Raw genomic sequence first — 16,178 nt, forward strand, 5'->3', positions numbered from 1 at the left:
CCAGTAATTCCATGAGTTATGTGCAAAATGCCGAATGTTAACAGCACTTCCTATTATTGAGGAAGAAACCCTTTATCCTCATTGTCAGGTTCAAATGTATTCATCTAGCAAGACGGTCTATTGTTTCAGTTTTTGATCTCATTGCATCATTTCTTTATTGATTAGAACCCAGTAACAGCATTTAGATAACATTTCCTCCTTTTTAAAAAATGTAATATTTCTATTAGCTATCCTTTAGCTATTTAACTATTTAACTAGTGTTTTAGTGTCTCAATTCAAACAATATACGACTTATTTATACTTATACTGTTTATTCATTACTTTTATGTATCTTTAAGCATTTTTAACAAATACTTTTACCTACTATTACACTTTTGAACTGTTTTAGCTTTAGCTCTATATTTTTAGCATGTGTTACCATGAGCTAACAAAACTGATGCTTTCGCTGTCCGTTACTTTTAGCTGTTATAGTTCTTTTTATTACTGGTAGCTAGCTGAACTGTTTATTTATATTTCAGCAGTTTTCATCGTATTTCTGTTACTTTTAGCCATTTCAGAATTTCTAAGATAAGCTTGGGTACTGTAAACGATTTGAGCTTTTTTACTTCATGCAGCTACAACCATTCTTTAACCTTCTAGGACCTGGCGTCTATAATTGTGGACATCACATTTTGGGTTATTTAGACCAAAATACTCAATTTTGCTATACAAGGGCCTGATATCCACTTATGGGGACATTATACTGCTACTGTCCTATTGAAATTTTAAACGAATATCCTCATATGTGGCTCTCATTTTTCTTAGAAACAAAAATCATGTTAAAAAAAATCTGGTAATTCTTTGTTTTTACATTCATCAGGTCCCAATCAGTCCAAATATCAAAGAGAAATTAAAAATGCATGACATGAAAGAGTTTGGGTCTTAGGAGGTTAAGGTAAACCTCAGACTTTTAGCTAACAGATTTAACAGTTCTTCATTACTTTGAGGTAACTAGTTGATTTCCACATTGACAAATAGACCCTGAGATTTTATAGCTGGTGAAATATAATTATTTATTTATTTAGTTTGAACTTTATTCTGTTTGTGCTCCTTTGCTTCCTTTCCATGTTTGCTTCACCCTGCAGCCCTCTCTAGCACCTTGCTGGTCACAGGCTGGGTAACAGGCAGCTGTAACCCGACATCCTTTTGACCTTGTTTACAGTCTCATGTTAAATGGCACCTTGCTAAGACCTTTTGATCAGTGCCAATCAGTAAAGACCCCCAGGGGAAAGTCGCCCGCGTGAGTCTGTCTACCCATCCTCCCACTCGCCTGTCTGACATTTTATCCAAACAACCTCCCCCATCTGCACATCCACCAGGCCGCACAACTGGTCAGAATAACTTTCATTCCTCACAGCACATGCAGTTTCTCCTATTTGTCTGAGTTTGTCTCCACAGTTCAGTCAGCCTTGGACTTTAATGACAATATAAAGAATTTTTTTTGTGAGTTTTTAGATGCCTGTGCATCAGCAGAGATCGCCTGATGCTGTGAAACAGTCCCCAGGGCTTATACACCAGCCTTTACTATTCTGTGTTTATACACTTTTTAAAAAAAATGCTCCTGCTCAGGTGATGTTGTGCCAGCAGAGGGCACTTTTATTCACTGTTCAAGCAGAGCTCGATAAAAGGCCTTAAATGTCACCACAGTGCATCTTTTATATTTCCAACCAAGCAGCACCTTCTCTACTGTCATTTCCCCTTACATCTACTGCAACTTGTGTAGCTAATGCATGAAGATAATGACTACTATACGTACAGTAATAACCCCCCAAAAACAAAGTCCTCCATGATTTTCACCACCTATGTCTAAAAAAAGAATGAAGAGATTCCTTCATTGCACCAGCTCGAGGGCAGTGGTGGAGATGGTGTTATCCAGTTTAATAATCATTGACAGTATGTGGAAAACAACTGGTTAATATTGCCTAAAAAGAATACATGACTTAATATCGTATTGATTCTGATCAATATTTTATTATATTAAAGTATAATTTGAGTATTTTACCATAGAATTGAAAGATTTTTCTAAATAAATATATATCAAATAACAGAAGCTATTTTTCGTGTGTCATCACCTCTCTATCAACTGTAAATTTTAAGGTTTAGATGATTTTTTTTTTTTTTTTTTAAATGTTAAATCGAATTATTTGGTAGGTAAGACACTGCATGACCTCACAGCTCAAAGTGGATACTGAAGAAAACAAATTCTCTAGGCATCTTTTTCTATTGCCAAAACTTGATTTGTCTGTAAGTACATTGTGTAAAACCCCAAGTCATTCACAGACTTATAAGCCTTGGCAAGAAAATAAAGTATTTAGAAGAAGGTTTCGTAAAACCTGTTTGTGTAACCTGTTTGTGTATCAGCTAGCAACATCTGCTATGTGAATTCTAAAGCAGCTCTGTTGTCATCTGGACAGCAGTTTACACTTCAAGGATTCTGTTTGCACCACTATGCCACTTTTTGTTCTTCCTCAATAAAGGTGGCTGCATTAAAAATTGAAATGTATTGATTGTGAAGAACAACCGCTAAATAAGAACGGGACGCAACCAACATGCAGCTTTTCTGTCCTTTTGAATTAACCTTGCTCAGCGTGTGAAAGGATAACCGCACAAAAGCTCGCAACAAAATGAAAATAAAATTCTTCATTTGCTATAACTTTGTGTTTATCTTCACAACAACGCTAAACTTCTTCAACAAATATCAAAGTTTCCTACCTGTGACTGTGTCACAAAAGGATTGTAGCGACAGAAATCTGCATCTTGATGTGTGGACAGTACGCACCAGATTGGCACACTCGGCCTTAGTTTAGTAGCTAAAACTGAATTAACCTCCTGCAATCACGACAAAAACAACCCCTTTTGTGATGCAAGTCAACACAAGTTGCTACCAAAACCGACTTTTATTTTCTCAGCAAATTCGGTGCCCTGCCTAGCTGGTAAGTAGACTGAATGAGGACCATTATCAAGGAACCTCTGCTCAGCAGCTCCCTACCGTTCAGCCATCCTTGTGAGTGATTCTGTGACTAATTCGGAGGGACGTCTCTGTTTCGCAGACAGTTCGTGAGGCCTGCACGTCGCACAGGTTTTAGCCTGAGAGGCAGTGGTGGGCGCAGGTTTCCGACAGCCTGTTGTTTCTCGGGCGGGTACCACGCGCAGATACCAAGCAGGAGCGCCAACGCCTTGACAACCTTTCCATAATTAGATGAGGCCTTGCGCTCAGCGTGGGCATTCTCGCACTGAAATCTAACATGACATGTGTGATCACGACCCAAAGTCGTGTTTAATTAATTTTTGTTGCAACACAGGGTGCGCAGACATCATTCCCTGCAGCTCTCGCCACCAAACAAAACAGTGTTCTACTAAAATAGGCCACACTGTAGCATTTGTGAACAATTACGTGAACGTTTACCGAGTTCAACCTGCTCTTTAGACAAAAATCAACAAGTGATAGGTCCAAATGTGTGGTTTATCATTGATCATTGTTCAGTGTTTTACAAATTCAAGAGGAGGAAAATGTTTTAACCTACTTCTGTAAAGTCTCTCTACAGCACATTGCCTTTAGCTCTTGAGCATGTCTTTGCCGCCTTTTGAATGTCGGCACATGCTAGCCAGGCTTGTGCTTATTATTTTGCTGCAAGCTCCAGATGGATCAACACATGCTGAAAATATTACAAGCAAGACATTTGCATGTGACCTAAATCACTCACTTCTGCTCCACCATGCAAAACGAGTCAGTCCAAAGACACCCTTATAAAGGTCCTGGATTAGAACATTGCATAAACTGAGATTTTCAGTACTGAGAAAAATAAAAATTAGTGAGGCCATTAGCAGTTTTTCCTTCCTGTCAGCTTAGACATGGTCATACTATACTATATTGCATATAATGTAATAACTGAAATGACACTAATACAAATGATTAAATAAACAGATAAAAGAAACACATGGAGACCTATATAACCTACAGAGAATTTATAAAGCGCATCTTGGAAATTCAAGAAATATAGTTTAGGTTTGAATGATTTTTGTAAATTTTTGAAGCTATAATTTGAAGCATAATTTGAATTTGAAGTTAAGTGTAACGGTATTATGTGATATATGTTAACGTGTGTGTTAAAACGTTACTGGTGTGCCTTATTGTATCTACGTGTAAGAACATGTAGGTCTATGTAAGATCAAAAACTAAATTATTTTGTTGTCTCTATGGCCTACCCATTTAAACCTTATTAAAATTTATTAAAGTTAGGGGCTTTTCTGCTTACTGTCTGCCCACTGACTGACTGGCAGGTATGGTAGATACTTTGAGTTAGTAAACTGGACCTTTCAGTTAGGTTGGGGCTTTGGCTTCTTGTCAGGATAAGCAAGGCAAGTGAAATCTAAACATAGACATAATCTAAATCTTGCCAAAGTAAAGCGATCGCTCTCCTTTCATCTCACACAGTGCTGTCACAAAGTTCCTCACCTGTTTGGATTCATCCTTTACCGCCACTTTACTGCCATCTTGTGGCCACAGTCAGCTATTGTCCCTGAAAGCCCTGCTCGTTTCGTGCTCGTAGGAAAATGTAGCTGTCTCTGTGTTACAGGCGAGTCCATCTACCATCGCATTGACTTGAGTTGGGTAGGCTGGGAAATCTGTTTTCTGGTGGTTTGGGCATTGTGGATAAATCTCTGTTCTTTCACAGATGGTTTGGGGCGCATGAGATCAGTTATGATTGGCACTTTTATTTGAAAACACAGCTAGCATTAGCAAGTAAAGGAAAGTCAGCGATTTAGCATCACAAGAAGATGAAGTATGAAAAAGCTGTTAATAACTCCTTTAGCACATTAGCAAGAAACGCTCTGACAATGATGGAGAGAGGACAGCGTCTCTGAACAAGATGATAATAAAACAGGCAACGTAAAGCAGTAATATTAATACATTTAACACTGATAAGGATCATTTTCCAGCTAAATAATTATTTTCATATTTGATATTTTATGCATAATTTTCCAATAATGCAGTTTTATACCTAATGAGGTGTTTTCGTGGGGTTTTATTGCTTCTTTTCTTAAAGGAATGGTTTGAAACATTCCTCCACCACCTAGCACTGTCAGCTAATAGTAAATAATTTTTGGTGATATAGTAGATTATTATTCAACTATAGAAGTAATAATATTTTACAATTCTTCAGCCAGGAAGGTGTGCAGAGAGGTGATGATGTCCATGTAGAGCACAGGCAAGCAGCATGAATGGTATTTTTTAATCCAATTCCGTTTGTCTGGTTGAATAGTGGAGGAAACTGTTTGTGTGTGTGTGTGTGTGTGTGTGTGTAAGGGGGGTTGTTTCTTATCGTTTTGTACTAAGAACCTGTCCAAGAAGACTAAGTTCCAGTATTGGTGATTGAATGATTGAAATACTAGTATTATACCTGTAAATTACTCCTGGTTATTAGCAGGTATCTTTGGAAGTGCTTTGCTAACCTAGCTTACTAGCATTAGCTGAAAAATTAGCTTCAAGTGTCAAAGTCATGTCATTTCTGGCTCCAAAAATAACAACATGGTGATAAACATAAAGGAAAAGTTCAAAATGACAATTCACAAAGCACAGGGTGATGACACAGTGGCCACATCCATCATTTATATACAGTCTATGGTATGGAACCGCTCCAAAATAAATCAAAGTGATCAACAAAGAAAGCTGAGCCCACCATCACATTTGATGCACTCATGACCAGTAAGAGAGCATTGATACTAAGCCTGAATAAACACGGTGGCACAATACTGGCTGATTCCCATTTACCATGCATGCGTTTTAAGATAATAACATGCATGTATTTGCAACAATAGCCTGCGCTATTGTCTTCTCCATCTTCATTAATTCTGTAATTGTTTGCTGCCAGTGATTTACTGCCAAGTTTTGTGAACATCAAAGCGTTTTCTCTATTTTCTAAAACCAGACATAACCCATTAAATTAACATGCATATTGCATCTTGAGCTCAATAAGTTGCCTAATTAATTGTGAAGCAACAACAGCTTCTGGTTATTCTGACTATAGAACCCAGTTTGTCCCTCGTAGCTTGTGTGGTCGTGGTGTGTGTCTCCGTCTGCCGCACATATGTTCAGTGCGTATTTGTGTGTGCTGCTGAGAGTAAATGAGGACAGCGAAGTGTATGTGATGGTAATGCAGCTTCCAGTGCCCATTAATAACCAGGTTCCCTTTGATGTGGCCGCCGTGAGCGAGGTGGCCTCTCTTTTTGCATCAGTTGCGGCATGTAAATCCACTTGCTGTGTTACCTCCTTAACTGCTCGAGGATCTAAGTTTGTCCACCTGGTGGGTAATTTAAAGAACCTACCTACAAAGGCTGTATTATTTTTTAAAATCAATATGTCACAATGTTGAATAGCAAACCACTGTTACACGGCTCTGAGAGGTATGAAGGTTTAAAGAAGATTCAGGCCATTTGTTTCACATGAAACTTTTAATGGCTGCATTTGAATTGTGTCCAGTAATTTAGCATAATATTTTTAACACCAAAATCAGATCATCATATCCCCCAATTTAATCTCAGTTGAAGCATCAGAAACATAAGCTTGTATGTGTTATTGTTATTATTATATCAACTTGACAAGCTGACAATCAGTATGTGAGGTATTTAATTATAAAGTTGCTGCAATATAAATTTCTGAAAACATGCAGCTTGAATAACCATTTTTACACCCCAAAGGTGGCTGAAATTAGTCATCCACTGTGCTGGTCATTGAATGTCTCACAGGCTTGTGAACAACACCTGATCGGGCTCTTGACCTTCCGCTGAATGCTTTCAGGCACAAATCTCAATCCAAATACTCTGACAAAGTTGCCCTGGTCAGAATATTTCATGACAGAAAATAACTGTGAGCAGAATAGCTCAATCAATGAAATCTGTGGACAACACCGACTGAGTGCTTGTGTCCCTGTCTTGGTGAAATCATACTGCGTGCGTGTGTGGGTGTATGTCCATATTCTGCTGGCTGCATATGGGTGGATAGCTCATTATCTATTGTGGGCAGGCACAATGGCCTGGAGGCCAGGCTACGCTGGCCCAATAGCCCTGAACACAATACCTGTAAACAGCATTGAAAACACGGCCTAGCATGACCATGTTGTCTCACAATGACAACGCTGATGAATAGGGAGGTGGGCTTTTAAAACGAAAGGCTTTATGTGTTGAAGGTGGGAGCATGTTCCATAAATGAATGGCTGCAGCAGTGAAACTGATGACTGATTTTCAAACTGTAGTTTGTGTCACACTGCACTGACAACTAACATAAACAACCACTGTATGATTTTAACAGATGTGCTAACAAAACGTAATGCAGAATCAGGTGCCATTCACCGTGGATGCTATGAATCAGCTCACTAGCATTAAGCTCCCGCTGAGTTGACTGAGCAATGTGCCCCTAATATGAGCGTCCTGGTACTAAAATCAGAACTAGAACAGTTCTGTGGGGTCTTTTGAATGACAAGTGTTGAACTGTCCATCATACAGGTCATTGAGTGTACGTCTCTACACTTTGATCTTTAAGGATGTTAAAAACAACAAGAGAAATCAAGTCAGTCTGTATGAAGATCTTTGCATTACATGCACTTCATTGCATGTGGGCTAAGTAACATTAATCCAGTCAAATAAAAGACTAGTCAACATACAAGTTTTGCCTGATATTTCAGCCGTTGCACGCCCACCGCATATTCACGAGCTCCCCGTCAACCCGCTGGCTTCCATTACGCTCAGTCGGATGTAATGGACCTAATTCTTTTGACGTTCTCTTTAAGTGAGTTTTGCAATCAGCCTCACCTCGCTTTCCCTTTCTGTCTTTGTACTCTCTTAATGTATCTCTTTGTCTCTGTAACCAAGTGGTTCCTCTGTTCTGATTTATCCTCGTTTCTACAGTGCACTTTCATTCAAGGCAACTGGCTGGTTACTGTAGTATCTGACATCTCGTGGATGCTGCTGCTCAGTTGTTGAGCTTCACGGTCACGCTGTCTTGGATGTCCGTGAAATGGACTGTGGATGTTCAAAGAAAACTAATGAAGCAGTGGTGAAAATAAACAGGTTCACAGTCGCAGTGATCCAGCTCTGTTCAGTATGACCTGAAACTAGTCATCGAGCCTATAATCTCATCAGGAAAGTGTTTACTTGAAGGCATGGATTGAGTGAGCCAAGGGCTGTTTTCACATGGACTTGTACACAACTGGAAGTCTTTTTGCAACTACAGGACTTGCCCCCTGCTGGTGACGAAAGGTTTAAGGTACTTTCATAATAGCCTTTCTTTTCAGACATGGAAGCAGCATACATCAGCCTTCTACTGTCTACGGATTTAAGGGCGCTATTAAGAAAAACAACAACAAAAAAACCCAAAACAGGTGTAATAGTGGGGATAATGGCATCATCTGACATTTTCTGTGGCTTTTGAGGAACTTTTAGAAGTATTTGGAAAAAATAAGGCTTGGAGATTGTGTTCATTAAGAATAAATTGGCAAGATTTGATCAAAAAGACCTTAAGAGTGTCGTCCTCCGGAATACAACTTTATCCTTCATTTGTGACTTCACCTCTGACTTCTAGGGCCATGTAACTAAGAGTAAATTAGTGCAAAAACATTTAGAAACATTAACATGAAGTAATGGTGTTCTGTATGACTTTATCAGTCTCTCACATCATTGTGGAGGAATTTTGACCCACTCTTCTTGACAACATTGCTCTGCTGTGATTGGGATTATTACCATTGTCATGACTCAGTTTTAGCTCAGCTTTAGCTGTCATACTCACATTTAACTCCAGAACACTTTAGTGTACAGAGGAGCTCACGATCAACCCAATGACTGCAAGGTGCCCAGGTCTTGTGGCCCACCCCAAACCTTTATAACTAACATATTGCTTTGCATTGTGGCCGGACGTCTTCACTTTTGTCTCACCCGTCCCAAGGACATTATTCAAGGAGTCTTGTTTGTTCAGATGCAACTTTGCAAATCTAAGTCATGCTGTACTGTTCTTTAGAGAGATGAGGCTTTCTCCTTGTTTCTTTGAGGAAACAAGATCCGTCTGATCTTGGAGTGAGGTTACTGGAGTGAGTTTCCAAAAGGCTGGCAACCGTTTTAAATGTTTTCCATTTGTGAATAATCTTTCTCACTGCACTAATGGAGTTCAAACTGTTTAGAAATGGTCTTAAAAAGTCAAAGATTGATGGGCAGCAACTATTGCTTATCTAAACTCATTGCTCATATCTTTCTTCCTTAACAAACTGCCAAATCCTCTGCTTATGTTAGGGGTGATTATGTTGCAGCACCTGGTGGCTATTTACCCTCTTAATTCCTATTCCAATGGAAGCATTACTAAGCTTTTTATTTACTGCATTTTGGCTCAATTTTTGCTAAATAAATAATAACACAGTGCATATATATCAAGTTTTGTAGGTTATCTGCGGTTGTATTGTCACATGACTGTATCTTAAAAAAGGACACAGACTTTACAACCAACTCACCTCATAGGGCTAATGGTATTTATTTTAGTGGCTAACTGTTTCGTAAGGTAGTGAGTTTAGCTAGCATTACCTTATCGACATGCTCACTTTAGATTACCTCTGTGACCCACAGGAAGCATTCCCTCATCTTGGTCTGTTGACCAGCCCCACTTCAGCCACAGACATGCCTCTTGCTGCTCATGGGGATGCCTTCCAGATGTTCTTTAGTCCACATCTTCGTCAACTGAAAACCAGGGGAGATCACCATGGGACCATCATGTGTCTCACCATGCTAGACTTTCTGGGTCAGTCTAGCTGTCTTCCTCTCTCTGCCTCTGCTCTTTCAGTCCCCTGAGGCCATCAAAGGCTGGTGAGCAAAGCCACATGACCTGGGGCTATGGGTAAACTCAGGCAGGTCTTGGGCCCAGAGTTGCCGCCTCAGATTTGCAGCTACTTGGTCTGAAGGGCCTCTGTGATGGGCCTGGATGTGATTGGATCCGAGTAGCACTAATCCACGGTGCTGGTTGGGGCGGGTTAGGACTCTGGTGTCCCATTAACTTTGGCCTGGAGAATCATAAGGTTACAATTTCAAGAGTGTGGACTAGCCTTGGGTAATGTGAGCTGAAGGACCACAGCGCAGAGATCCTTTTAAGACTACCGGGGAGCAGAAGAGCTATTAGAGTATCAGAGTGACAGACAGAAAGAGGCGAGAGGGTTGGGACGTGGAAGCAGAAGCGGAAGCACAGCAGAAAAACATTCACAGCAACTTCTGCGCTGGTCATTCATGGCACAGGGTGGGTTTGAGCTTTCACTAGGGTTCAGTTAAGTTTTTATGTAATTAATCATAATTGCACCAAAACAGCACCGAAAATATTTGTCTGAGTTTTAAAGGTTTTGCACAGACATCTTTTGTAAAGACGAAGGAGCTCACACAAACTGTGGAAGGAGTATTGAAGTCTTTTTCTTCCGTTATAGTGACAACATCACTGAACAGAAGTAACCTGTTACGAGAAAATCCCCTTCATTGAAAATGTAAGTCAAAGCGTCATTTAAAAAAATTATTCAATGCAGAAAATTACTATTAGAGAATATAGGTACACTTAAATATTACATTTTCTCCTTTTTTTTCTTTTACAGTGACATCCCACCCATAGAAGAAATTGCCTTTGTAGTTCACCTTTGTAGCCATGTATAGTCATATGGATTCATCTAATATGTCCGAGTTTTAAAGTAGCTGTCAAAAAAACTAGCTCACCAAATCAATGAATGAGCATGGACTTGATCATTAATCAGGTCAGAGCTGGATATCCTTAAAGTGACACAAATATAACAGGGTATGGTGGGAAAGTATGGAAGCATGTGCTTTCTTTTTTTCATTTTTTTAGATTTGCTTTTTTTAACCACATCTCCTGCTAACAACAGGAGCTTTGCAGGTGCATAGCTTACTATCGGAAGATTATTATTATTATTATTATTATTAATTCGGGTCTTTTCTCGGTCCAAAGTGCTTACCTTCAAGACAAACCTATACCCTGTGGGCTTCACTGCTCAAATTAAAGCTAGTCTAGTCAGGCTCAGATATGTCCTGAGGAAATGTCCCTGTTAGAGTCTGTTTGTTTTTTTTTCTTTTCTGTTTGAGGGTTCCAGCTATCTGATATTAATTGGGTCCCTTCCCATCCCACTTTACTGAACATGACACTCGAAACAGGCCTCATCTTTAAATCCAACACTATGAACGTAGATGAAGGAACGAGAAGTGAAAAAAATGTAATAATTAAAATGAAATTATTCACCAGTTAATTTGGTAATTATGGTAAATTAGCCGGCACGTGTACAAGTGTGAAAAATATAGCAGGCCAAATGAGCGTGACACTGTGACCTGTTTTAGCCTGCAGGCGGCAAATAGATATTTAGGAGCCACGGTTTCTTAGCACGTAATACACACGACAACTGTGTCTGTGCATGTGTGTGTTTATCTCCAACACTATTATCTAATCACAAATGTGTTTAATACAAGTCATGGTTCTCTATCTGGTCTTTCTTTCCGTTACTAATTACTCAAAATCTTTCAAACAAACAATTCTAAAGAGACAAATCTGTTAACAACTGTGTGCAGCTTCTAGTTTGTTCATCTATAAGCTACATAAGCATGCACTAGCATACACCTAAATCAACAGTGTTGGTGAGTGAGATGTATCATGGGTAATGTAGGACCCACTGTTTGACAAGGAAGACGTTGTATGACGTTGTGTGACATACTGGTTTGTGGTTCTGCAACTAAGAGTAAATTAGTGCAAAAACATTTAGAAACATTAACATGAAGTAATGGTGTTCTGTATGACTTTATCAGTCTCTCACATCATTGTGGAGGAATTTTGACCCACTCTTCTTGACAACATTGCTCCCAATCACAGCAGATTTGCTGCTGTGATTGGGAGCAATGTGTTCTGTGTTCTGCGACATTTTGCTGAATCATATTGATCTCAAGTTCTGTCAGAGGTTGCTAGTAATCTCTGTCCTTTGGCCTTGGTGCCTCTGTGCAGAGGACACAGAGAGACACCAGTCCTCCTTTAAAGAGGACTAAAGTCTTCATTTGGAAGTGGCCAAGTTGAAGCTTTATCAGTTAGTCAGCTGTGATCTGTATGCTTTTTTAGGGGCTTTGTTTTCACTTGCTCGTTTAATGTGTTTTCACTCCTTTGCCATCACTTTCACTCGGTGGTTTGGACAAAGCACTAAAAATTAAAAATCCTAACCCTTAGTAATATTAACTCTTAGTGAGTGTATTCAAATCTAATGCCAATAAGTTCTTAATACAAAATCCACAGCCTTTAAGTGTCTTAAAGTCTTTGTTATTGATTTTCACAGTAAAACTACCTGCTGTGAGAGAGCGTAGTGGCACTCGTGCTGTTCTCTCTTCCAGACTTAACAGCTTTCGTATGGCTCAGAGGTTATTGAAGGGATGACTATTACATGCCTCACTTCCCTGCTGTAATAAGCAATGTTAAACAGTCACAGACAAGCCGACCATCCAAATGAAAATCTGTACGAAAAGAAAATCCAGCATATTAATTCCTGCTGGTGATTTTGGTCTTTTGTTCATCTGAGGTTTCTGTTTATTCTTCACATGTCAAAAGAACAAGCAGACGGGTGTAGTTACCGCATTTGAAGTGAATAAAGTGAGTATTTTCTTCCAGTCTGTGAGAAGACTTGAGAAACAAGAAATCAACCATAACTGTATGTCTTGTTAGGGCACAGCCAGCATTATCCCTGCTGTGGAGATCTGAGGCAGCAGGAACACCGAGTGTGACACCAGCAATGCTGAGAAGAAGATGAATCCTGCTTTCTGTGCTGTAGCCTTTTGTTCGTCTAGTTACACCAGTTTCCTCCTTCCTTTACATTCAAAGGCTTTGAGATGCAGTATATCAATTAAAGCGCTTCTTCCGTCCCCTGAGGGGATGTCAGGAGTTCAGGTCTGAATGTTTGGCAAGAAGGGTGATTTGGCATGGCAGAGAGGCTATTAGCTGGGCTAAATGGCCAGAAAGATTCCCCGTAGCTGCAACCCCCCCTCAAATCCTCACAGGAACCACATATACGTCTACACAGAATTACAGCCCACCTCAGATGTCTCTCACCTTTGTGACACCTACAAACTACCTTTTCCAGAAGTACTGCAAGATTAATTGTGAAAATCTCTGTGTACGGTCAAAAGTGTCTGAATTTGCCCTTGTTGAGTTTCCAGTTTTCTCCACTGGAAAATTTTGTTGTAGCACAAACCTTGAAGCGGTGGTGGGCTTTATTTGCAGTTAGATAAAAGAAGACTTGTATCCCAAGACCGCAGTGTGACCTCCTTCATAGCTCATGAATTGATTTTATTCAGAAGTGGAGAATTAGCAAGTCAGTATATTCCGATTGTTGGAAAGGTTCTTTGAGAAAGCAGAAAAATAATCAAAACAGCCCATTTATCCTCCAGTCTCTCAGTTCTTAAGCAATTTGTACATGTCACTATACAATTTTATACTATAATGTGCTTCAGTGCCACAAGGTCATTTGCATTACATAAAGCTAACCATGTTTGCACTTCAGTAAGAATAACATCAGGTGTTTCTGTGCTAGAGGTATGAGTTATAGCAGGGATGCAGTGCCGGTTTGCCACGTTAGCCATCACCAGTTTGTCTGTCTGTATCTGGAAGTTCCACAGGATCTTAGCTCAGTCATTCTCAACCATGCTAGGGGGCATCTCCCATTTTAACCTCAGGACTTTCAGGCACAGATGTTTCTGTATACTATGCCAGCCACTTGGTTATGGCGTTCCATGTATGCCCTGCCTGTTAGCATTTTGCACCTTGCTGTTATGTGCTGGATTGTCTCAAGAACATCTCTACACAGCCTGCACCGGGGCATTAGTCTGGTGCGATAGGCCCCAACCTCTATGGATCTTGTACTTAGAGCTTGTTCCTGTGCTGCCATGATTAGTGCCTCTATGTCACAGAGGTGTCTTCAGTACAGCTTTGTCCAGCCACTGGTAGGATTTCTGGATGTCAGCCACTTCCAGATAGAAGATAGAGAAGTAGCTGACATATGGTATAATAAACTTTGGATAGAGGGAACTCAGGAATAAAATAATAAATAAACTAATCCGCATATAGCAGTATTTTAAAGGTGTACGCACTTTAGCTCTTGTTGCTGCTCTATAGTTATGCTAAAGAACCGTGTGAAACACTCAAGGTACTCAAGGTTAATGATTCCACTTACTGTTCTTACTGTAAATGTAATCCTGAAAAACACTTACTAGGTTGACTCTCAGTGGAACAACAGACTGGGAAAATAACAGTGAAGTGTATTACATAGGTAGGGCCACTATTAGTTAGCACACGTTTAGCTTAGTTTGCTAGCACTATTGACCCCCAATCTAGAAGATGTTTTCCCTGCACATTTTTAAAAATATAGCTCTTATTATTATGAAGAAGATATTTTTAAACTCTGAGCGATTTCTAGCTTAGCATCAAGAGTACAATATCAATAAAATGGCTGTTTCATGAAAGTGGGTTTCATAGAGTTTCATTCTACTACAATTTATTGAGTAGTTTATATAAATAGTAAAACTGTGAACTCAGACGCGGGGGTTCATATTTGGTTTCTCTAACCATTCAGTTGTGTTATCTGTTGTATTTCACTTTGGCTTTTCCCACCAAATTACTTGGTTAGATTTAGATATGGAAGGATTGTAGTTAAAACTAAAACACAACACTGCCTTGCTGTCAAATAAAGGCTTAAAATGACTAAATGTACAAAAATTGCATTATTGCAAAAAAGTAACATTTGGTAATCATTAAAGTACATGAAACACAAAATGCATGTGAGACCATAAGGAGAACACAATTATTTCAAAAAAAGCTGTAATTTATGATATATGTAGACATAATAGACATACATAACACAATATTATAATTTTGAAAATAATTACTTTTATTAAGCAAAGTATTTCTATTGTGTAAATACTACCAAATGCTACTAAAATGTAACTAGTTATGAGTTAATTAGCAGTGGTTTTTCCTAAGTGTTGGAAATATAAATCACATGTAATATGTAATTTAAAACCTCGGCAAAAATATACTAAATATGAAAAAATAAAAATATATACTATATATTTTATATATAAAATATATGTTTGATGAAGCCTGACAGAAAGCAGAAGCTGCATCACCTCTCACAGAAAAATGCCAAAGTCATCGGCTCTGGATCACCACTAAATTCTGCAAGAATTATGGATTAATTCAATTAATTTGGAATTTGTGCCAATAGTGTGAACAGTCTGATGTGATTTATCATCAGAGCATCACTGTCATCCAGTCAGCTCCTCTAAGGAGCCAATTAGAATGATTAGACACAGGTTGCCAAGCAGGTTAAAGTTAGTCTCAATTGCAACACATTGTTTGACATTCCTGCCAGGGGAGAAAAAAACTCGGGAACCAATTATAATAACAAGAATATTACCTCAGGACGACAATGGACATAAAGAAGGAGTCTTTCTGTGGCTCTGTTCTGCTTGATTTATTTGGCTTGCCAAGGCCAAGATATTCAAAAACAGTAGTTATAGCCTTAAGCAGTCTTATTAATTCATAATCCAAAAGAAAAAAAAAAGACTGGGAGAATACAAGAGGCACGGCAATAGGAAGACGTTTCCTTGAACATGCACTTGAATCCAGTCCGCTGCGCTTTTGCGTAGCACAGTATGCCTGTCTGAGCTCACAAGCCAATCCTCCCTCCAGGTTTGAAAACTGCACTGGCCTTTTACAGTCCCCAGGGCAACGCATTCATATTGCGGGCGAGCCGCATATTAGACACATATGGTGCCGAAACAGATTTAAGAAATAAGCTGTCATCAAATAATCAAATCATTCATGTTTCACAGAGCAATAATGGAGGTATGTGAGCAAATACGTCTGGAACCTTTCCTAGTGGGATGCCTTTGTGTGTGCTTGGTGTGCCTGTGGACAAAGGCTTGTTACCGTCTCTCCTTCTCCTCTTACTTTTCAGGGCCACACACAACCCAGAGAAGTTTCTCCATTTACTGTCTTACTTTGATTCTATACTATTAAGCACTTGTGATCTTTTGCCAGTGCTTAGCAATCCTTAAATCCTGGCCAGGGTTACCAAATCATTGTC

The sequence above is a fragment of the Simochromis diagramma genome, unplaced genomic scaffold, assembly GCF_900408965.1.
Source record: "Simochromis diagramma unplaced genomic scaffold, fSimDia1.1 OVJJ01000618.1, whole genome shotgun sequence".
NCBI classification, from domain to species: domain Eukaryota; kingdom Metazoa; phylum Chordata; class Actinopteri; order Cichliformes; family Cichlidae; genus Simochromis; species Simochromis diagramma.